Source organism: Lipotes vexillifer, unplaced genomic scaffold (assembly GCF_000442215.2).
Source record: "Lipotes vexillifer unplaced genomic scaffold, Lipotes_vexillifer_v1.1 scaffold987, whole genome shotgun sequence".
In the NCBI taxonomy this organism is placed as follows: Eukaryota; Metazoa; Chordata; class Mammalia; order Artiodactyla; family Lipotidae; genus Lipotes; species Lipotes vexillifer.
Window position 1 is genome coordinate 283006 of NW_006787426.1, and position 14804 is coordinate 297809.

General features: G+C 48.0%; 1 protein-coding gene across 4 annotated transcripts in view; it reads right to left on the reverse strand.

Annotated features, from left to right (window-relative positions):
- DGCR2 (DiGeorge syndrome critical region gene 2) overlaps positions 1 to 14804 on the reverse strand; it is a 70072-nt gene that overhangs the window by 54618 nt on the left and 650 nt on the right. The gene's annotated exons all lie outside the window — the stretch shown is intronic.

A 14804-nucleotide genomic window follows, 5' to 3' on the forward strand; every position in this document is an offset into this window, starting at 1 on the left:
AAAGAACCACCTGATGGGACTTCCCTGGTGGCACAGTGGTTAAGAATCCGCCTGCCAACTGTTGGTGGGAATGTAAATTGATACAGCCACTATGGAGAACAGTATGGAGGTTCCTTAAAAAACTAAAAACAGAACTACCATATGATCCAGCAATCCCACTACTGGGCATACACGCTGAGAAAACCATAATTCAAAAAGAGTCATGCACAACAGTGTTCACTGCAGCACTGTTTACAATAGCCAGGACATGGAAGGAACCTAGGTGTCCATCAACAGATGAATGGATAAAAAAATATGGCACATGTATACAATGGAATATTACTCAGACATAAGAAGAAACGAAATTGAGTTATTTGTAATGAGTTGGATGGACCTAGAGTCTGTCCTACAGAGTGAAGTAAGTCAGAAAGAGAAAAACAAATACCGTATGCTAACACACATATATGGAATCTAAAAAAAAAAAAAAGGTACTGATGAACCTAGGGGCAGGACAGGAATAAAGACGCATACGTCGAGAAGGGACTTGAGGACATGGGGAGGGGGAAGGGTAAGCTGGGATGAAGTAAGAGAGTAGCACTGACATATATACACTACCAAATGTAAAACAGATAGCTAGTGGGAAACAGCTACATAACACAGGGAGATCAGCTCGGTGCTTTGTGTCCACCTAGAGGGGTGCGATAGGGAGTGTGGGAGGGAAACGCAAGAGGGAGGGGATACGGGGATATATGTATACATATAGCTGATTCACTGTTATACAGCAAAAACTAACACAACATTGCAAAGCAATTATACTCCAATAAAGATGTTAAAAGAAAGAAAGGGAGAGGGAGGCAGGGAGAGGGAGAGAGAGAGGAAGAGAGGAAGAGAGGAAGGAATGAAGGAAGGAAAGGAAGGAAGGAAGGAAGGAAGGAAGGAAGGAAGGAAGGAAAGAAGGAAGGAAGGAAGGAAGAAAGAAAGATAAAGAAAGAAAGAATCTGCCTGCCAATGCAGGGGACACAGGTTCGAGCCCTGGTCCAGGAAGATCCCACATGCCACGGAGCAACTAAGCCCGTGTGCCACAACTACTGAGCCTGCACTCTAGAGCCCACGAGCCACAACTACTGAGCCTGCGTGCCACAACTACTGAAGCCCGCACACCTAGAGCTCGTGCTCCGTGACAAGAGAAGCCACTGCAATGAGAAGCCCACGCACCGCAACGAAGAGTAGCGCCCACTCGCCTCAAATAGACAAAGCTCATGTGCAGCAACAAAGACCCAACACAGCCAAAAATAAATAAAAATAAATTTTTAAAAAATAGCACAAGCACTCTGAAAAAACATCTGGCAGTTTCTTATCAAGTTAAATCTTGTTTTATTTGATAGAGTATTAGAAGCCTTAGCTAGTGCAATTAGGCAAGAAAAAGAAATAAAAGGCATCCAAATTGGAAAGGAAGAAGTAAATTATCTCTCTTCACAGCTGACGTGATCTTGTAGGTCATGTCTAAAGATTACACACACACACACACACACACACACACACACACTGTTAGAATAAACAAATTCAGCAAAGTTGCACACAAAATAAACAAATTCAGCAAAGTTGCACAGCAAAGTTGCAACACACAAAAATTAGTTGTGCTTCTATACACTAACAATGAACAACCTGAAAAGAAAATTAAGAAAACAACTCCATTTACAATAGCATCAAAAAAAAAAATTCAGCAATAAACTTAACCAAAGAGGTGAACGACTAGTACACTAGTAAACAAACTACAAAAGATTGCTGAAATTAAAAAAGACACAAGGGGCTTCTCTGGTGGCTCAGTGGTTAAGAATCCGCTTGCCAATGCAGGGGACACGGGTTCGAGCCATGGTCCAGGAAGATCCCACATGCCGCGGAGCAACTAAGCCTGTGCGCCACAACTACTGAGCCTGCACTCTAGAGCCTGCGAGCCACAACTACTGAGCTCATGTGCTACAACTACTGAAGCCTGCGCACCTAGAGCCCGTGCTCTGCAACAAGAGAAGCCACTGCGATGAGAGACCCGCGCACCGCAACAAAGAGTAGCCCCTGCTCAATGCAACTAGAGAAAGCCCACATGTAGCAGTGAAGACCCAATGCAGCCAAAAATAAATAAATAAAATAAATAAATTTATTTTAAAATATATAATAAAGAAGACACAAATACGGACTTCCCTGGTGGTCCAGTGGTTAAGACTCCATGCTTCCACTACAGGGGGCATGGGTTCAATCCCTAGTTGGGGAAGTAAGATTCCACATGCTACGTGGTACAGCCAAAAAAATAAAAAAGACAGAAATAAACAGAAAGACATCCAATATTCATGGACTGGAAGACTTAAGAGGTCAATACTGGGACTTCCCTGGTGGTGCAGTGGTTAAGAATCCACCTGCTAATTCAGGGGACACAGGTTTGATCCCTGGTCCGGGAAGATCCCACATGCTGCAGAGCAACTAAGCCTGTGCGCCACAACTACTGAGCCTGCACTCTAGAGCCCATGCTCCACAACAAGAGAAGCCACTGCAATGAGAAGCCCACGCGCCACAACTAGAGAAAGCCTGTGTGCAGCAATGAAGACCCAACAGAGCCAAAAATAAAGAAAATAAATAAATTTCTAAAAAAAAGAGGTCAATACTACCCAATCTACAGATTCAATACAATCCTTATCAAAATGCCAATGATTTTTTTTTTTGCCAAGAGAAAAATTCATCCCAAAATTAATGTGAAAACTCAAAGGACCCTGAACAGCCAAAACAATCTTAAGAAATAAAAACGAAGCTGGAGGCCTCACACTTCCTGATTTCAAAACACAGTAAATTACAAAACTACAGTAAACAAAACAGTGAGTGGCATAAACAATGACATATAGGTCAATGGAACAGAACAGACAGCCCTGAAACAAATCCTCACATATACGGTAAAATGATCTGAGAGAGTAGCAAGGTTACACAATGTGGAAAGGATAGTCTCTTCAACAAATAGTGCTGAGGAAAGTGGACATCTACGTGCAAAAGAATGCAGCTGTACCCTTACCTTACACCATATACAAAAATTAACTCAAAATGATTAAAGACTTAAATATAAGACCTGAAACTATAAAATTCCTAGAAGAAAACATAGGAGAAAAGCTTCATGACACTGGATTTAGCAATGGTTTCTTGGATATGACACCAAAAGCACAGGCAACAAAGGCAAAAGTAGACAAAGGGGACTACATCAAACTTAAAGTAACAACAAACTAAAAATGCAACCTACAGAATAAGAGAAAACACTTGCAAATCATGCATCTGGTTAGGGGTTAGTAACCAGAATATATAGAAAACTCCTAAAACTCAACAGCCTAAAAACAACCCAATTCAAAGACAGGCAAAAAACCTGTTCCACTAATGTCCTTTTTCCATTCCAGGATCCAATCCAGGACACCACATTGCAGTTAGTATTACAAAGGAATTTCTTCTCTTTAAAAAAAATATTTATTTATTTTTGGCTGCATTGGGTTTTAGCTGCGGCACGCAGGATCTTTCGCTTCCGTACGCGGGCTCTTCATTTCGGTGCGCAGGCGGTGCGTGGGCTTCTCTCTAGCTGTGGCGCGCAGGCTTAGTTGCCCCACGGCATGTGGAATCTTAGTTCCCCGACCAGGGACTGAACCGGCATCCCCTGCATTGCAAGGCGGATTCTTAACTACTGGACCACCAGGAAAGTCCCACAAAGTAATTTCTAATATACTCCATCAGAAGATTTTAAGGTAACAAAATAAAAAACATTCATTAATAGCATTTATTAATGCTAAAATCTAAATAATTTAATTGTAATAAATTTTACTTGGCCTTTCTCTCCACTGCTGCTGACTGGTTGTCTACTCAACATACATAATTCTCTTCATACCATAAAAGCAAAACTGGAAAAAATATTTTAAGCAAACAGCAATATATACTAATGAGAGTTGACATTTTAAAACTATAAATATCTACTCCTAAAATGATACTTTAATTTACCCAGGAAAATACTACAACCCACTGGAAAAAGAAATGTTTCCTTACCAATTAGTGTGATGAAATAGAAGCTTGGTATAATAATGAGATTATAGTAAATACTTTTCTCAATATTATTTGTTTAATAAATGTGGTTTCAAATCAATACAGTTTTGAACCTAACTGTTTAACAGACACACATAAGAGAAGAGAATTAATCCAAATAGCTTTTGGACTCAGTACTTTGAGTACATACCATCAGTCTAAAGACAAAAAAAGAGCTGGAGGGCTTCCCTGGTGGCACAGTGGTTGAGAGTCCGCCTGCCCATGCAGGGGTCACAGGTTTGTGCCCCGGAGCGGCTGGGCCCGTGAGCCATGGCTGCTGAGCCTGTGCATCTGGAGCCTGTGCTCCACAACGGGAGAGGCCACAACAGTGAGAGGCCCGCGTACCGCAAAAAAAAAAAAAGGAGCTGGAAAAGAAAAAAAATTCCCAAACTCTAACTCAGTCAGTCTGCTGTTGGTAGTAGTAACAGGTATAGCACTCCTGAAATGGTTTTCTGTGCACTGTGGGAATAAGAAAATAGTAAATCTACTGATGTTGTCGGAAGCCCCAGTTCTACTGTAGAAAAAGGGCGATACCAATATGAACCAGGGAAAGGAAGCAAGACCCTGGGATGCTGGGTTGGAGCTAAAGATACAGTATGAACTTATAAACAAAGAGACTCACACGGACACACCCATACACCCACACTACAGAGAGGGACACACGCCCCAGCTGGACCGAAAGGTCTAGCGGCAGCAAGGTCCTCTTAGCGATGAACACGCCTAGCACCAAAATCTTGGTTTCTCCAAGAATACCATCTCCCACTAAAAGGAACCAGTGCTCTGTGGAAAAATGCTGGGGGCAGGAAAGATACAAGATGAGCTTGGTAATGAGGAATGTTCAACAGCGCTTGGGGCATTTCAGAAGGATACAGGAGCCAGCCTGAAGGGGTTCCCACTGCCCAAAACAACTGCAATATAATCACCAAAATGAATGACAATAATGACTATCATGCATTGAATAAGAAGAATCCATGAGCCCATACCGATGTTAAAGAGGAAGAACAAGCTTTTTTACAGTAGACTAGTACTAAATGAAAAAGGAATAAGAGAAAACCATCATTTAGCAACCATCACAGCAATAACTGATTCAGGCAAGAATCATCAATAGATGCTTAAAACCACTGGGCCAGGGCTTCCCTGGTGGTGCAGTGGTTAAGAATCAGCCTGCCAATGCAGGGGACATGGGTTCGAGCCCTGGTCTGGGAAGATCCCACATGCCGCGGAGCAACTAAGCCCATGAGCCACAACTACTGAGCCCATGAGCCTAGAGGCTGTGCTCTGCAACAAGAGAAGCCACCACAATGAGAAGCCCGCACACCACAATTAAAAGCAGCCCCCACTCACTGCAACTAGAGAAAGCCCCCACGCAGCAACGAAGACCCAATGCAGCCAAAAAAACTAATGTCCTTTTTCCATTCCAGGATCCAATCCAGGACACCACATTGCAGTTAGTATTACAAAGGAATTTCTTCTCTTTAAAAAAAATATTTATTTATTTTTGGCTGCATTGGGTTTTAGCTGCGGCACGCAGGATCTTTCGCTTCCGTACGCGGGCTCTTCATTTCGGTGCGCAGGCGGTGCGTGGGCTTCTCTCTAGCTGTGGCGCGCAGGCTTAGTTGCCCCACGGCATGTGGAATCTTAGTTCCCCGACCAGGGACTGAACCGGCATCCCCTGCATTGCAAGGCGGATTCTTAACTACTGGACCACCAGGAAAGTCCCACAAAGTAATTTCTAATATACTCCATCAGAAGATTTTAAGGTAACAAAATAAAAAACATTCATTAATAGCATTTATTAATGCTAAAATCTAAATAATTTAATTGTAATAAATTTTACTTGGCCTTTCTCTCCACTGCTGCTGACTGGTTGTCTACTCAACATACATAATTCTCTTCATACCATAAAAGCAAAACTGGAAAAAATATTTTAAGCAAACAGCAATATATACTAATGAGAGTTGACATTTTAAAACTATAAATATCTACTCCTAAAATGATACTTTAATTTACCCAGGAAAATACTACAACCCACTGGAAAAAGAAATGTTTCCTTACCAATTAGTGTGATGAAATAGAAGCTTGGTATAATAATGAGATTATAGTAAATACTTTTCTCAATATTATTTGTTTAATAAATGTGGTTTCAAATCAATACAGTTTTGAACCTAACTGTTTAACAGACACACATAAGAGAAGAGAATTAATCCAAATAGCTTTTGGACTCAGTACTTTGAGTACATACCATCAGTCTAAAGACAAAAAAAGAGCTGGAGGGCTTCCCTGGTGGCACAGTGGTTGAGAGTCCGCCTGCCCATGCAGGGGTCACAGGTTTGTGCCCCGGAGCGGCTGGGCCCGTGAGCCATGGCTGCTGAGCCTGTGCATCTGGAGCCTGTGCTCCACAACGGGAGAGGCCACAACAGTGAGAGGCCCGCGTACCGCAAAAAAAAAAAAAGGAGCTGGAAAAGAAAAAAAATTCCCAAACTCTAACTCAGTCAGTCTGCTGTTGGTAGTAGTAACAGGTATAGCACTCCTGAAATGGTTTTCTGTGCACTGTGGGAATAAGAAAATAGTAAATCTACTGATGTTGTCGGAAGCCCCAGTTCTACTGTAGAAAAAGGGCGATACCAATATGAACCAGGGAAAGGAAGCAAGACCCTGGGATGCTGGGTTGGAGCTAAAGATACAGTATGAACTTATAAACAAAGAGACTCACACGGACACACCCATACACCCACACTACAGAGAGGGACACACGCCCCAGCTGGACCGAAAGGTCTAGCGGCAGCAAGGTCCTCTTAGCGATGAACACGCCTAGCACCAAAATCTTGGTTTCTCCAAGAATACCATCTCCCACTAAAAGGAACCAGTGCTCTGTGGAAAAATGCTGGGGGCAGGAAAGATACAAGATGAGCTTGGTAATGAGGAATGTTCAACAGCGCTTGGGGCATTTCAGAAGGATACAGGAGCCAGCCTGAAGGGGTTCCCACTGCCCAAAACAACTGCAATATAATCACCAAAATGAATGACAATAATGACTATCATGCATTGAATAAGAAGAATCCATGAGCCCATACCGATGTTAAAGAGGAAGAACAAGCTTTTTTACAGTAGACTAGTACTAAATGAAAAAGGAATAAGAGAAAACCATCATTTAGCAACCATCACAGCAATAACTGATTCAGGCAAGAATCATCAATAGATGCTTAAAACCACTGGGCCAGGGCTTCCCTGGTGGTGCAGTGGTTAAGAATCAGCCTGCCAATGCAGGGGACATGGGTTCGAGCCCTGGTCTGGGAAGATCCCACATGCCGCGGAGCAACTAAGCCCATGAGCCACAACTACTGAGCCCATGAGCCTAGAGGCTGTGCTCTGCAACAAGAGAAGCCACCACAATGAGAAGCCCGCACACCACAATTAAAAGCAGCCCCCACTCACTGCAACTAGAGAAAGCCCCCACGCAGCAACGAAGACCCAATGCAGCCAAAAAAACCCACACTGGGCCAGGTGATCTGTCTCCCTAACCAGTACCTGCTGATCACAAAGGGGGAAAGAAAGCCACCTTTCCAGTCGAGAAATGCAGTCAAAGCCACCTCACCACATGGCCACAGTTAACAAGGCCATTCCTGGGAGAAGCTGCCAGCTGTGCCCAGGATGCATGCGCTGAAGGGGACTCAATGTCTTGGGGGATCACTCCTGCCAAAGAGATGGCAACTGAATCTGACCACGAGGAAACAATGTGATAAACCCATAAGGAGGAATATTCCAAAAAATGGCCAGCCTGTACTGTTTAAAAAGTCCACACCACGAAAGACAAAGAAAGCTAGGGAACTGTCCCAGATTTCAGAAGATTAAATGCACATGACGATTAAATGCAGCAGATGATCCCGGGCTGGATCCTGGATTGGGGGAAAAAAAATGTGTGGTAAATGGGACAACTGGCAAAGTGGGGATATGGCTCATGGTACTACCCCCGTGTTAGCAGTCCTAAATGTGCTTCCGGGAGAATGGCCTGTTCTCAGGAAACAGGGGAAAGGAACTTAGAAATGAAGGGTCATGTCTGTGTGTGCAGATACATTTCACCTCTGGATGTGTGCACACACACACACACAAAAAGCGTGCAGATGTGGGACGAGTCAGATGTCACAATCGGTAAATTTAAGTGAACTGTATACAGTTGGAGTTCACAGTACTATTTTTGCAACTTTTCTAGAAGCATGAAATGTTTTCAAAGTTAAAAAAGTTTTGGAAAAAGAACGAGGTAACCCTCTGCCTTCCTCTGAAGGAAGATACTTTGAAATCTTAATTCTTTTTGGAATTAAGGCTTCTTCATGCCAATAAAACATGCAGATCATTGGATCTTAGGATTTGGTTTCACTTTTGCCAGTAAGGCACCTCACAAATGAGTAATTTTGTTCATGTCAGAGTTCCTCTAGTAATTTTGTTCATGTCAAATTTCCTCTAAATGGTCACTCTGAGTTTAAATTATCCTTGGTGAAATTATGTCATTTAGGTAAATAAGCACACGAATTAGAGTTATAGCATAAATACATGTAAAAACCAGGAGTCGACCTGGAGCTGCTGCAGACGGTTTTAGGCTGACACAAGCCCACGAGATCAGATCCTCAGCACCCGCCACCATCTCCAACCGTGCAGCTCTCTAAATTGCAGCTTCGGGTTGAGGAAAAGTTGTGATAAGAGGTCTCCTGGAAGAAGGCCCCACGGGCAAAACAAGACTGAGGAAAGTTCTTATAAAGGCTTGTCTAAAAAAAGAAAGAAAAAAAAAAAAGAATGAAGTAAAGCTGTATGGACTTACCCACAAAGACCTCCAAAACACTGCCAAATGGAAAAGTAAAAAAAAAAACTTGTAAAAAAAGTATAATTCCATTTACATAAAATAATGTATGTATGAATTTTTATAAATGTGAAAAAAAAACCGCCATCATATTTCCAGACTGTGCTGGGCTTTTCCACAGCTCACACACCGGTCTGGACCCACATCCTTCACACGGATGGGGTGGAGGAGAGAATCTGAAGAACGTCTCCCTTCCGGAAGTGGCCAACAGACCCCCAGACGGCTGCTGCAGAGCCCACCGCATCCTTTCCAGGCCCTTCCAGGCCTCCTGTCCCATCTCATATGACCATGAAGCTCTGTGGGTAACTGACCAACCCAGGGACCCTAGGAAGTCGCGAGTGACACATGAAAAGGCCTCCACGTCAGTAGACCCGGTGGCAAGTGAGCAGGGGGTCCTAGAACCTTACGTCTCCAGACCGAGCCTCCGGGACACCCTCACGGTGGCTCCTGCCCCCTGCCCAGTGCCTCGTGGAACCCCAGGCAATCCTCCCCACAGTGACCAACTGCAAAGGAGGGTCCCCAGGGAGGAAGGCGGCTTCCCAGCAGGGCAGGGACTCAAGGTGGACCCGGAGGCCCTTGTCGTACAGCATCCACACAGGACTCTGCTCTCAGCCCCCGCCTGTCCGACATGGAGCTGTCAACAGCTGAGGACAGCAAGACACCACAGGCTGACTGGACTGACAGCTCGCGGCCAGGGGTCCGGAAGCCAGCCTACAGCAAGGGACCGGAAGGGGCAGGGGCATGAAGGACAAGAGCCAGCCCCGGTGACTGGAGCAACAGCCACGCCAGGCGGAGAGGAGGGAGAGAAGGCAAGAGGCGAGCGTGTGCAGCCCCCACACCCGTTGGCTCTCGAGCGAGGCCTGGGAAGGGCGGGCCACGTCCCTGGGCCGAGGGCACGGCCATCGTGGGGCAGCCTGCCCCCAGCCCCTCGCAGCCCCCGCCTGGGCGGCTGGTGAGCTTCTTCAGTGAGGACTCAGAGCGATGAGAAGCCTCACCTGCCCTCACCTCTCAGGGCAGCTCACTCCTGCAGGAACGATCCTCCCCCCAACAGCATGAGGCCCGGGCCAGCTGGCTCTGCAGCAGGGCCCCCCGAGTCCCTGGTCCTCGCCACCCCCACCGGGGCAGCTGCGAGGCCCGCTGGCAAAGGGAGCCGTTGCTCTTTATGTCAAAATATAAACAGCCATTTGTGCATTTGTTCAATAACTGATTTCTGAGCACCCACTCTGTGCCAGACCTGTCCCAGGAGACCCAGCATGCATGTGACAAAGAGCAAACCATGTCAGCGTGAACAATCCTGGCCCTGTCCAAAGTGCTGTGACTGTTTGGGGGGCTCTGGGAAAGCCACCCCCCACCTCTGGCGGCAGCCGGACTCAGCGCTCACGAAGCATCAGGCAGTGGCCACAGCCACTGCACTCCCTGCCTCGGAGTCGGGGGGCTCTCCCGAGAAATATGTCCTCATGTGCTGGCACGTCCACGCTCTCAGGGGGTCCTACACTCCCTGAATGCAATTCATGGATAATGCTCACAGCTTCTGTGGAGCATTTGCTTTACATCTTTACACTTTTTAGAACTTGATACCAATCCACTTTCATTCTCACATCTCCACGAAGTACATACGCTCTGTTGTTATGTCCATGTCACAGATGAGGAAACTGAGGCAACGAGAAGGCACACAGTGGGCAGCAGAGTGGGGCCAGACCCCGGACAGTGCAGCACTAGGCTCCTTGTTCTCAAACCACCACCCTGGACTCACCTGGATCCAGCAGAAGCTCCAGGGAAGCAACCCCAGACCTTGGCTTTTCTCTCTCCCAGATGGATGCCCAGAAGCCCCAGAACACTCTGGGACCCCGGGGCACCACACTCCAACCACGGCCCACAGGCCATTCACCGTCCCCTGGACTTGCCCTGCAGAGGCCAACAGGGCCAAGCTTGGAGCCGCAGGACAAGATGTGACTTCTTTCATGAAACATCCCAGGTCAATAACCACATTGCAAGCCCACCCATCACTCTAACTGGCAAACAAACTACTGGTCCAAAATTGGGCTCTTGGGATCACACTGGCCTGCTCCGCAGCCTGGAAGGGGAAGGGGCCACTCACCAACTCTTCAGCACCCAGACACCAAGCACAGGGACAAGGGAGCAGCCCAGCAGCAGCTGGAGGAAAAGACGTTTAGTGGGTCCCCTGCTATCTCCCAGCTCCTAAACGCTGTCACTGACACACTGCACTCAGAGTCAACTACCAGGTATCGCCCTGTGCCCAGTGCCAGGGAGGGAGAGGACAGCGTGAGCTATGGGATCCCCACTGGTGCAGGGCAGCCCAGTCAGTGCTGCTGCTCACGGGAGGGGGGGAAGCCAGGCCTGAGAGGGACCAGGGAGGGCTGCGATGACAGCAATCTGGGCCAGAGAAGCCACAGAGGCGCACACACATGTGCCAAAGTGCAGCAGCCACGCACCCCTCACTCCTGAGACCAGAACCACCAAGTGAAACTCCACCCCTGACTCAGGCTCTGGGGCCAAGTAAGCTGTGGCTGCATTGCTGCCTTTCCCCTTCGCCACAGCGACACGGCGCCCGCACACAGCGTGCAGCAGGCAGGGAGGCATCACTGTTCATCTCCGCTCTCAGCACTGGCCAGAGTGATGGGGGGGAAGGGTCACGACATCTTCCACTTACTCTCAAATGGTTCAGAAAACAACCACGTGTGCACCTGCATATATACACATGTGCACATGTACACACATGCCCTCAGGGCGGGGAGAGTGGGGGTAAGGCAGATGAGGCAATATGCTAACAGGGAGGTCTGGGCAGAGGATGCGCAGGGCTCTTTGCACTAATTTTCTCCCTGCAACTCTTCTGTAAGTATGAAACCATTCCCCAGCAAAATATTTCTTTATAAAAAAAAAAAAAGAACAATTCATTAGCTAGTGAGATTGGAAAGTCTATTATGCTACTTTCCAAGTAAAAAGAATCCAGGTGTTAGGCCCAAAGCCCCATCTGTCACCAGGACAAACTCGGCAGTGCTGTGGGTTGGGGCTGAGCAGGGGCTCCAAACTCGGGAGACGCCTGGCAAGCCCCGGGCAGACTCCACTTTCCAGCTCTGTCTGTGAGCTTTGGCCACATCTGCTTGTGAAATATCCCCCCTCTTCCTGTTCACTAACCCATGTGCTGCTCCAGAGGCCGCAGGCGCTGGCTGGCTCACTGAGGATTTGTCAGTTCGGCACAGCCAGCAGGAGGGGTCCCGAGTGGCATAGGGGACAGAACCCTGAACTAGGAGCCAGCCCGCCACACACACCCTGGTCTGTGCCCCAGCTCTGCTGCTCCTCAGCTGTGTGACCTCATGCACATCACTGGCCTCTCCCAGCCAGCTTCCCAGAAGCACAAGGAAGACAGCGTCCCCTATCAGGCCAACCAGGTGAAAACAAGCTCTTCCAGAACTGTGGCCTCAGCTCACTCAGTGAAGGCAAGTACATGGTGGGGTCATCCTGGATGGAGCTGTGGCCAAAACCATGGCAGGATTTCCTTTCATAACTGAAGCTAGAAAAACACGGTTTTAGAAAGAACACTTGATGCTGCATTCCCTGAGAATGGGATGCAGATGCAGAAAGGTCACTGCGATGGTATCGCAGTCGGTGGCCCCCAAATGCCCCTCCATGTTTGTCACCCCTTGAAGAGGTCCCCACCCTTTTTCTCTCACCACAGCCCCAGAGTATACAACACACACCACTGTCATTCATGATGCCTGATCACAGCAGGGACCTGAGAGGAGGGCTGGTTCTACCCCTCAGATCAGAGTATTCAGATGGAAAAAGTTCTGCACCCTCACCTGGAGAACCACTGGGTGGATCAGGGGAACAGAGATGGCCTGGGGGTCCACAGCTGGGGTTAAGGACAGACAGGGCAGGACATAGACAGCTGGAAGGGAGAGAGCCAAGGGTGCACGATGGCGGACAGACCAGACTTCTAGGACTGAAACCTCATCCCAGCCACCTGGTGTCATGAGTTCTGTTTCATTTCCCCCATCTGTAAAATGGAGGTAGCAACAGTATCTAACCCACAGAGACCACCTGAGAGCCTCTGGCATATAACGCATCCTCAATCAACCAAGATCAAACATGCATTTAAAAGACATTGTGGGGACTTCCCTGGTGGTGCAGTGGTTAAGAATCCGCCTGCCAATGCAGGGGACACGGGTTCGAGCCCTGGTCTAGGAAGATCCCACATGCCGCGGAGCAAATAAGCCCATGTGCCACAACTACTGAGCCTGCACTCTAGAGCCCATGAGCCACAACTACAGAGCCCGAGTGTCACAGCTACTGAAGCCCATGTGCCTAGAGCCTGTGCTCCACAAAAGCAGCCACCACAATGAGAAGCCCATGCACCGCAACGAACACTAGCCCCTGCTTGCCGCAACTAGAGAAAGCCCGCGCACAGCAACAAAGAACCAACACAGCCAAATAAATAAATAAATAAAATAAAATAAAATAAAAAATAAAAGACATTGTGGCAGAAGGTCAAGTTCAGCACTTTCCTGTTGCCCCACTCTATGAAAGGCCTCACACCCTAGCCTGCATCAAGGGAGCCAAAAGTGCTCCACCTGGCAGAAAGCCTCCTGGGAAGCAGGTCTGCCTGGTTCCCTCCTCACACCCCAGTGTGGGTCTAAGCCAGGACTCCGAGAAAAAGCATGCAGAGTAAGACCAGAAAAGCCCCCCTCCCAGGCGCCAGCCAGCAGACCCCTGCCTGGAAGGACACAGCACATACAGGTACCCAAGGAGAACATTTGACCCAGAGTGAGACCCACCTTGCTGCCCAACCAAAAGCAGGGAGCCAGTTGGAGCCCCCCAGGTTTTGCAGGGCAACTCAAGACACCACCAGGGGCTGCTGCAAAGTTCTGATGTGGGGAGTCATGGAATGAATAGTATAACTTTGCTCCCTCAACCAGAGCCACCCCCTGCCCCAACTCAGACCTGCGTGTGAGGCCTCCTGAAGCCCCCCCTGCTTTGCAGGGGCACACGGTTAGCCACCTCTGCCACTACCTCATCTCTGCTTCCACACCTGAAGAGCACTCCTACAGGGAGGGTTCATTCTCTTCATCTGAGCATCCCTAGTGATGGGCAGGTGGGGAGCCACGCCAAGACACTTTCTGAATTGCTGCTGGCCAGCTGGCAGGATACGTGGACAGATGGAAAAGGAGTTGGGGACATCAGTCACATCCATCCACCCAGGCAGGAGATGCTGGACCCGGAAACAGAGACACCCCGAGAAAGACATGTATGACTTGTGGCCTCACCCCTCAGAGTCCACTGACATAATGCGCAAAATCGGGACCCAGAAGTCAGACGGGATGACTCTCACTTCTCCACAGGTATAAACATGTTTTCTAAAGAACGTAATCACAAGAGCCCACAAATCCATTGGCTCTGGTCCCCAAGAGCCCACACTGCACTCTCCTCCACAAGTGCTGGCTTCCGTTCCTACCAAGGCCACCCCACAACCAGTCACCCCACTGTCCAGAGAAGCATCGCTGGACACTCCAGCCGAGTGTGGGCCAGGGTCCTGGCTACCAAGTGGACACTGGGGAGGAGGCAGAGCACTCCGTACAGATGGCAGAGGCAGCGAGAGGTGCAGCGTGCCCAGGCAGGAGCCTGACTGGGGAGCCTGCACACCGCTGTGCTCCCCTGCCTGCTGTACACACCCAGGTTTTAACAGCACCCACACAAGGAGCCCTGGCCACTTCTGCCTTCATAGGCCCCTTCCAACATTTTTTTAAAAAATCAAGAACCACACTTTCCAACTGCACCGGTATAAAAACTAATGTATTTATATGTGCATGTTAACAGTATTTCCTTCAACCTGAAAGTTTAGGGCTTTTTCCTGCTG